The 9,663-nt window shown below is 33.4% G+C and overlaps 1 long non-coding RNA gene across 5 annotated transcripts; it reads right to left on the minus strand.

The window, feature by feature from the left end:
• Positions 1 to 1,664: 1,664 nt before the first annotated feature.
• LOC112750916 (uncharacterized) lies at positions 1,665 to 9,329 on the minus strand. Of its 5 annotated transcripts, XR_011872349.1 has the most exons (5): positions 8,928 to 9,325; positions 7,829 to 7,913; positions 5,667 to 7,032; positions 4,061 to 4,178; positions 1,665 to 2,268 (listed from the first exon to the last, which is right to left on the minus strand). It is a non-coding gene; the product is annotated as an uncharacterized lncRNA (long non-coding RNA). The 5 variants fall into 5 exon arrangements; XR_011872347.1 differs by having other exon boundaries at positions 4,061 to 7,032; positions 8,928 to 9,329; XR_011872348.1 differs by having other exon boundaries at positions 1,665 to 4,178.
• Positions 9,330 to 9,663: the final 334 nt, after the last annotated feature.

The following is a 9,663-nucleotide window of genomic DNA, read 5'->3' on the forward strand; positions in this document are numbered from 1 at the left end:
CAGAGGGCGTAAAGGCTTGTGTACGTACGCAAGTTGGGTGCGTACGCACAGAAGGTGAATTTTCATTGCTCTGTGTGTGCGCACAAGGGTGTGCGCACGCACATACCCTGTTTTTCCCAAAATTTTTCTTCAAAATTCTAAGGCTCTAAGCCTTAACTCAATCAAAACTCAACACCAAAACATGTAAGAACTCATAAATTCATGATCCAAACCAAAATTAACCTATCTAAGCTTAAAATCAAACTAGTTCTAAGCTAACTTGACAAGCAAACATGCAATAAACCAAAACTATAAACAAGAAGAGAAGAGTTGGAACAATGTTACCAAGCACTTTTATTTAATGTCTTTAAGTTAGACAATTGGGAGAGCCCTTGCTATGGTAGCTTGTGCTTGACCTCCCCACCAAATGCTTGAATGTCCAATGTCTTCAGGGATCCCAATCTTAACCATTGACAAAAACAAAATACAACCCGAAAAGCAAGCTATTTACATATTAACATATTTACAATAGCCAAAAACAACACCATTGCAACTCTCCAGCAATGGCGCCAAATTTGATAATGACCAATTTGCATAGGTTAGGAATTCGATTATCAAAAAATGGAGTTGCCGTTGTAAGTATAGTCCTAACCCAACAAATTGACCATCAATCAAATGTTATCACAATTCAAACCAAATATAAACCGAGAGTAATTAAACCTCGGGTTCTCTTCCCTAGGAGTTGCAATTAAGTGTCATAATTATTGGCTATGAGAGAGTGCTATGAGGAATTGGGAATGAAAGCAAGAGAGCAAGAGATATAAATAGCAAGAGAGCAAGGGAATGTAAATAGCAAGAAAGTAAATGAGCATGCAAGGAATTAAAATGGCAACTCTTGGCAAGAATTGGGGAATTTAGGATTCCTATCCTAGTTGTGGACCACAAACATGGCAATTGTGTGGAATTAATCCCAATTAGTTAATCCTACTTGAGAATGAGTCAAAATGGAATAATTGATTCAAATCCCTAAGTCCTAAGTCAACACTAGTGGGTCACTTAGAGTCAAGGAAAACCAAACCAATTAACAATCCTCACACAATGCGGAATGAACATCCACAACTCAATTCCACCCAAACACCCAATTTCTCAACAAAGAGTGTGAAAAACTAAACATGCAAGAAATTAAACATCAAAGCAATTAAATGATCATGCAAGAAATTAAAAGTCAAAGCAATAAAATGCAAGGAAAGGAAACTTAAAATACAAGAAACCTCTTGGCAAGTAATTGAGAGCAAAGATTACCTATCCTACTCATTGATCACAAACACATGATGATTATGAAGAGTTAATCCTACTTAGTCAACACTTACATCGAAGATAAGTCAAATAGGCATAGTTAATTTCAATCCATAAGTCCTATGTCAACACTAAGGGTCACATAGAGTCAATGGAGACCAAATCAACTAACTACTCTAATGTATCAAATAAGAATGGACATCAACGACTCAAGGATCACCAAAGTCACCAATTTCAAGCCAAGAGTGGAAAAAAACTAAGCGAAAACTAAGCCAAGCATTTTATCAAACACTTGGTGTGCATGAAAATAAAATTATATTAAAATGTAATAAAATAAATTCTAAAGCTACCAAAGCAAGAAAGTCATAACAACTAAAGAAGGCAATAAATGAACATAAAACATAAATTGCATTAATTAAAATTAAAATTGAAAAAAGTATCCATAAACATAAAAATGAAAAGATAAAGGAAATAACAAAAGAGATGAAGAAGAACTAAGGTGCAATAACAATAAAAGACAAGGAAAAGTAAATGAAAACAAGAATTAAAAGTAGAAATTACAAGAAATTAAACTAAAGAACCCTAATTCTAGAGAGAGGGGGGAGCTTCTCTCTCTAGAGAACAACCTACATAATGCTAAAATAACCCTAATTTCCCTCCCTCCCCTTTCACATGGAATGAGGCCTTCCTTCATATAGCACTCAATCAGCTTTAGAAAGTCCCAAAATTGGGCCCTGGAGGCCCAAAAATCGCCCCCAGCGATTTGCAATAAATGAGTCACGCGCTGGGACGTGTGCGTACGCATGTGCGTACGCACACATGCTGATTTTCTTCTTGTGCGTACACACAGGATGTTGTGCGTACGCACACATGGTTTTGTGGCTTTTGTGCGCACGCACACTCCAATGTGTTCTTCTCCTTTGTTTTCTTCATATTTTTTCCCTTTATTCATGCTTCCTTCAACTTTTGCATTGCCAAACTTGCCTTCAAGACCTAAAATCACTCAACAAACATGTCATGGCATTGAATGGTAGAAAAGTGGGATAAAAGTGATTAAAATAAGCACAAAATAACATGTTTTCACAATTAGGCTCAATTAAGGGAGAGAACACAAAAGCATGCTATTTTAGTGAATAAGTGTGAGTTTATGTGATGAAATCCACTCAAATCAAACCAAAATATATCGTTAAATATGGATTCATCAATTCCCCCACACTTAAACAATAGTATGTCCTCATGCTAATCACAATCAAGGGAGAAGGATAAGGAGGGTAAGCAATTTATTAAATGCAACTAACTATATGTATGCAACTATACTAAATACTATCTATTTATATATATACTATAATTCCTATTGAGTTTGGCAAAAACAAGCAAAAGAATCTCAATCAATCCAAATCAAAGCTCAGGGCTAAGACAAAGCAAATATAGCAATATGATCAATGTCCAATGATTTGATTTGAAATTTTCAAAATTTATTTCAACAACTTGCAAGAAGATACAAGATAAGTAAAGGGAACATAGAATTGAGCAATTGAAACCCTCACCGAATGTGTTTACAGTCTAATCGCTCGGTGTGTAGGGTTTAATCACTCAATCCTCCTTTAATCATGTTTCTCAAAGATTTGCAAGTCATCTAATAATCAACTAACATTTGATGAATGAATGCAAATATCATGAGGACTTTGTGGGTTGTAATGGGGCTTAGGTAAGGGTAGGATTAATGTGGTTAAGTGGGCTATTAGATTGGATCTTTGATTAGCTCAAGTATCCCACCTAATCCTATATCATCCTATATACATAACAAAATAACCTAACTACCCATTTATCCTCTTTTTCACACTCACTCATACATTTCTCTTTCCAATTCAACCACATATGCATCCTTTATTTTTATTTTTTATTTTCTTTTCTTTTTTCTTTTCTTTTATTTCCTCTTTATATATATATATATATATAAACAAAGTATGTACAACAAAATTTTTTTCTTTTAGAATTAAAAAGAGATGCATATGTTTTAAGTGATGAATGCATGAGTGTTTACCCATTTTTTCAAATGTTCACAATGAACACCCAAAGTAAACTAACTACCAATGATTCCCACAAATTCCCCCGCACTTGATTAACACACACACACACACTCAAACCTAAGCTAATCAAATATACAAATCATGGACATAATTGGTTTTTCACTTAGGGCAAATGATGTGCTTAAAATTAGAACAAAGGAGAATTAAAAGGCTCAAAAAGTAGTTTTCAAAGGTAGATGTAAGGGTTGACCATATGGGTTTGTGAGCTCAATTTCAAAAAAATGGCCTCAATCATACTAGATGCATACAAAACAACAAATATAGGACATAAAGATTAAAGCAAATCTAAGATTACAATCATAAAAGAAGTTTATCACACAAGAACAAAATTTTTGTGGTTGAAAAATGTGCAACCACACAATTAAAGCTCAAAATGTCACTAGGTAATTTGTTCAAACTCTTTTCTATGTTCCATAAAAATACTTCATGCAAGTTCAAAAATAAGATTTCAAATCTAATCAATGGAACGCCCAAAAAGGGATTTCTTGAAAATTCTTCGTTGTCTTACCAAAACTTATTTACTATACTATGCAACATGCAAGTATGTACTATGTACTACCATAATACTATAAGCATTAAAGAAATATATACAAACAAAACAAACCAAACAAAGTGCAAATAAGAACAAAAATTGCAAAAATTAAAGAAAAAGAACAAAAAGAATGTTGCAAAGTGTCTAAGAAAAGGAACTTTACCCCCCTTGAAGTTGGCGATCCTTTCCCACACTTAAATAATGCACGGTCCTCCGTGCATGTACATGATCCGGGGATGAAGGACTATGAGGGTCCACCTACAGCTGGTGGGCTCCGGGGGCTCCGGTTGCGATATAAACGAATAAACAACAATTGAGGAGAAGTAAGTTGTATGTGGGGTGATGAAAGGGAATGTTTGTATTCTAAATGCGCGCACAATTTAGAACACAAACATTGGGGGGAATAGAAACCACATAATCAAAAGAAATAGCACGTTCCTCAATCAAGTAGTTCTAGATTGCAAATGAAGAATAAGCAAAACTTGAGGCACAAGTGACCCTAGATAACCACAAAAGTGAATTTAGTATAAAATATATTGGATAGTGAGATTGTGCAAGTGAAAGCGCAAAGTGAATAAAAAATGGCACAATCAACAATAGCCGATTCCATGATGAAAAGAAACTACTTATTCATCTTTAGGAATAAGAAAATAATCACATGTATAAGGTGCTTGTTACAAAAAGTGACAAGTCTTGATAAGAATCAAGTCAAGTCAACTCAAAAAAAATGCAAAGCATTAACAAGGAACAAATACCTTGTTATGTGATTATATTCACTTAAGAACCATGATGACTAAGTAGCTCAACTCAATTCACTAGAGTAAAAATGCACAATTCATAATGCCAAACAAGGATAAAGTTTAATGCATATGGCCGCGACAACATATGAATCAAACTTACAATTCAATTAGGCAATTAAACAAAGAGTTAATGTTCAGTGCACGTATTCATCAGACTTGAAACCAAATTCAAGCAAGAAGCAACCCAATAATCATCAGGCAAACACTTACAATTTGTTCAATTAACAACTATTAAATTAAAACTAATATAATTACTAAAACAAAAATGAGATGCAATGAAAACTAACAAGAACAAGTAGAAAATAGGGTAAAAGAGGAAGAAGAGGGGACAGAGGGGAAAAGAAGAGAAGAAGTAGAGAGAATTAGTTTATCAACTCAGATAATAATCAAAATCTTAATTAATAATACAAATTTTAAAAGACAACAATTTTTACCATACTAATAGAAATACCCTAAAACTTAATAAATATAAATATTAATAATAAAGATAACCATCAAAATTATTTTAATATTTTTCAAACAATATTTTTAAATTTAATAATATATGACTTTATTAACATAATAAACTTAGGTTATTATATATTTAGTCTCCTTATCTAAAATAAATTATGGGTTAGTTAACATGTATCCTAATTCTTAAGGGTATGTGATAAGCTTGTTATTAGTGAAAAGTTTTATTGAAAATATAAATATTCAAGTTTTATTGAAAATATAAATATTAAAAAATACTTATTTATAAATTATTTACTCAAAAAATATTGAACAATACAAAAAAGTGTATAATATCCCCTGAATGCTCTTGCAATATAAAAATGGTAAAACAAAGGCGAAAAAATAAAATGGTAAAACAAAAAGAAAAAAATAAAATCAAAATCAACTACTATTCTTCTCTCTTCATAAGAAATCTACATAAAAAAATAAGAACTCATAGCGTATAGTTCAACTTTAAGAATCAAGTATAATTATTACCATTAAACTTAGTGTGTATAGAAAAATCCTTTATGCTTGTAATCTCTTCATATATTTGGAAAATTCATATAGAACAAACTCTATGGATGGTGGCACATGAAGCCATAATTCGGTATGGCTACGCAATCCAGTTGTTGCTGCTGCATGAGCCCTGGCCTGAGCTTGAAGATGCTGACAAGCTGTGTACATCCTGAGGCTTGTAGCCATTGCAAAAACAGCAAGCACAATGCAAGCCGTAACTTCAAGCATACTTACACATAGTTATGATACTAATCGATACCAAATCAAAATGCTACAGAAACCTTTTGATTACCCACAATAGCTAAATTCTTACTTACAATAAAATAATGTGTCATCTGAGGAGAGTTCAGCAGCATGAATAGCATAATAACTGAATGACAAATTAAATACAGGTTTAAAAACTACAATGCTAAGCAGCAAAGCATTAGCTACAACAGTAATTAGATTACCTATGGTAAGAAAAGCCAGAGAATTGGTATTAATTGGCACTTTATTTAGATTAAATCATATATATAATAACATGTATGTATCATGTATGTCAGACGTGCCAACTAAGCTTTTCTCCTAACTATGCATGCATTCTTATTCAATTTAATATGCTTATAAGTTATAAGTTATATATAACGACCAATAGCTGCGAATGAATGAATTAATGCTTCTTCTTGAAGAAAATCCCTGCGGCAGACAAGGAAATGATTCTAAATTGAAAGCTGACAATATTGAATTTTTTTTTATTATGTGCTCTCAGCCACAAACCAAGCCATTTTCTTTTTATTTTTTTTTCTTCCACTTACAAAGTTGGTAGTTCTATTAGATACATTTGATATAAAACTTCAAAACTACATGAGAAAGTGGGGCATTCACTTAGCTTGTCATAAAAAAAATGTTTGGAAGATTGTAAAAATCTAAACTAATACTAGCTATAGCTTAGCTTCTTATCTTATTTTATATATATATATATATTCTCTGAGCTTGAAGATGCTGACAAGCTGTGTACATCCTCAAGCTTGTAGCCATTGCAAAAACAGCAGGCACAAGTCCAATATATGCGATAACTTCGAATTCTATCATAGTTGATTTTATCCAAGGACAGCTAAGATATAAAGTGTTTTCAATACTAATTATGTTATTATCATTAAGCTAGTGATTATGAAATTATATTTAGTTTAAGAATAAAGCATCACCTGTATGAGTAGTTCAGTTCTTAGTCGTCTACTTGCTTCATGTTCACTGCGTGCTTCACCGCGTTGGCTAATGATTGCATCAATTTCATCAAGAAATATGGTTGAGGGGGCATGGCATCTGGCAAGCTCAAATAACACATTTATCAACTTCTCAGAATCACCTGCAATCTAAAATAAATTTTGTAAATGTGCATGCCCAGTTGCCCACTATATTATACACTAAACAGAGAAGAACAAGGAGCAATTTGAAAGATCTTTCTCTTCCTTACAAGATAGAGGCAATTTAATCCAAACGAAGGAGGAAGCTAGGCATTCAAATGAAGCAATGTCATCTAAAATACAAGAATAATTCTATATCCTCCTAAGGAATTCTCCTAACAGTCTTCATAATTGTCAAACAAGGAAAAATATTTGAATGCTCTGAAAATGTATTTAGTAACTTAAAAAAAAAGTATGTTTAAAAAAAACACTTTGCTTGTTTTAGAAGGATTATTTGGAGGACATTGCAAAGCTCATAACAAATACATCCACGCTCTTTCTTTCAATCCAAATCATCCCTAATATACCAAATGGCCATTTTGAGCTCCTGGCACTCTGAATATAATATATGATGTCAGTGCTTGTGTGTACATATTTGGCTAAGTAACAGAGGATGACAACAGTACCATGTCTTTTCTGAACCAAATAGGATATGAGATTAATTAACAAGATCCAGGCCACTTGTTGCATCATACTATTTCATCAACAATAGTTAGTTGTATCACCTTGCAGAAAAGATTAGTCTATCTTCTTGTTCAGGGAAACAGAATTGCAGTGTTATTCTTTGCAACCAAGATATTTAAATCACTTTCTTGAGAAAATGAACACTGCAGACTTATAAGTATTATACATAAACTACAATACAAAAGAAAAATATGAACTTTGGAAAAAAGGGGGAAAGAGTTATGAGTAACATGCCTCGCCATTTGCACACAACAGATGATGCTGAAATATTAAAAAATGAAGTCTGGCACTCTGTTGCAACAGCCTTTGCAAGCATTGTCTGCATCATTCAAATTAAAGTTATATAACTTTCAACAGTTTAAATAAAACATGGATATCCAGAAAAACTGTATTTTTATGTCAAAAGAATTTAGTTTAATTTGAGAGTAAGATTTTATTTCACTAAAAAAATAACAATCTCTTACAATTTTAGTAGACACTGAGGATGAAATCCCTATACAATTTAGGAGAAATATTAATACAAACCTTTCATGTCCATGGTGGGCCAAAAGAAAAACCATATATAAACTAGAGATTTAAGTGAAAAATTACTGAGTTTAAAAATTAACTCAAAAGAGTGAACTACCAAGCAATTATAAAGATTGTAGTCATAAGAACTTAATTACCCACTGCCATATCCCCAAGCCTAAATACGACTAAATCTTGGAAACGGAAATTAAATCTTTTTCTTCACATCTTTGACTAAATTCAACTTCTATTCAATATATACAGGCATGCCGCATGCATTCAAATGGCTTAGTCTTAAAAACAATATTTTGCTCAAAGAACTCCTGGCAGATTTTCCAAATGCAGACACATTTTTCTAATAACATGATGGTTCTATGGAGGAAAAAAAAATTTCTTCCCCGATACACTTGCCTACATTGCTACAGACTTCCAAGTGTTTTGAATATTGTTTCGATCAATATTGTGAACTATATTCAAAACACTTGGCATGCAAAAGCATAAACACTACAAAATAGCACTAACAAGCATTCTTTGCAACACCAATTCAAAATTCAGCACCATGACATGAAAAATCAGCAGCATTCGCAGTGACTCAGCAAAGTATCAGTCAATCAATCCAAACAAATTGAAATTCAAACTCAAGAAGCTCTTAACAGCATGTTTAACTATGTATAAACTAACACTAATTCTAATAAGAAAATCCTAATTCTAACCTAAACTCAACTAACAGCAGCAAACGATGCTAACCAAATCAAATTAACACTAGAATCAACATATAACTAATCCTAAATTAACTAAAACAAAGAAGAAAATGTGATCTGAGAACCTGAGTCAAAGGACAGAGCAAGAACTCAGGAGAAAGGGATGCAGTGGCAGTGACTAGCCGCTGCTGCTTCTGAACTCGCTGGAACTAGAGCGGCTCTGTTCTGATTCTGCGACTGGGAATGAGGAAGGCAGGGGCGAGCTAGAGAGCCACAGTGCGGGGTTGTGAGGAGGGGAAGAAGATGGTCGCGGCGGCACTGGATGGTAGCCGGTAGTGAGACAGAGAAGGCAGGAGATAGGGGAAAAGAAAGAGAGAAAAGGTTTTCGCGGTGGTTCTGTGGTTCTGACGGAGACGCTCCGGGGGGGTGTGATGATTGATGGTGGCGCTGCGTGGGTGGTCGAAGAGAAGCTAGGGCTAGGGCTGGCAATATATACCCTACACGCACGTATCCAACGGGGACTAACCCGTTCGGTAGGATTGTCTACTCAATCCCCTTTGGGTAGGGTAGGATAGAGTGCAAATTTGCTTGTGGGTAGGATAGGGTACGGGTTTAGGGTATACCGTACTCTATCCTACCTTACCCACACTCCTAATATATTATATAATATATATGTAAAAGTTATGTATGTAGTGAAAAAAGTGATTATTAAATTCATAATCTTTCTCTTATAAAAACTTGAAATAACCATTAAGCTAATTGATGATCATATTATTTGTAATTTTATGTTGAATTTCTTTAAGATTTTATTATTGTTTTTAATTTTAACTTGAACTTAGTTTTTTATTTTCTATTTTATTA

Source organism: Arachis hypogaea, chromosome 15 (genome assembly GCF_003086295.3).
Source record: "Arachis hypogaea cultivar Tifrunner chromosome 15, arahy.Tifrunner.gnm2.J5K5, whole genome shotgun sequence".
Classification (NCBI taxonomy): domain Eukaryota; kingdom Viridiplantae; phylum Streptophyta; class Magnoliopsida; order Fabales; family Fabaceae; genus Arachis; species Arachis hypogaea.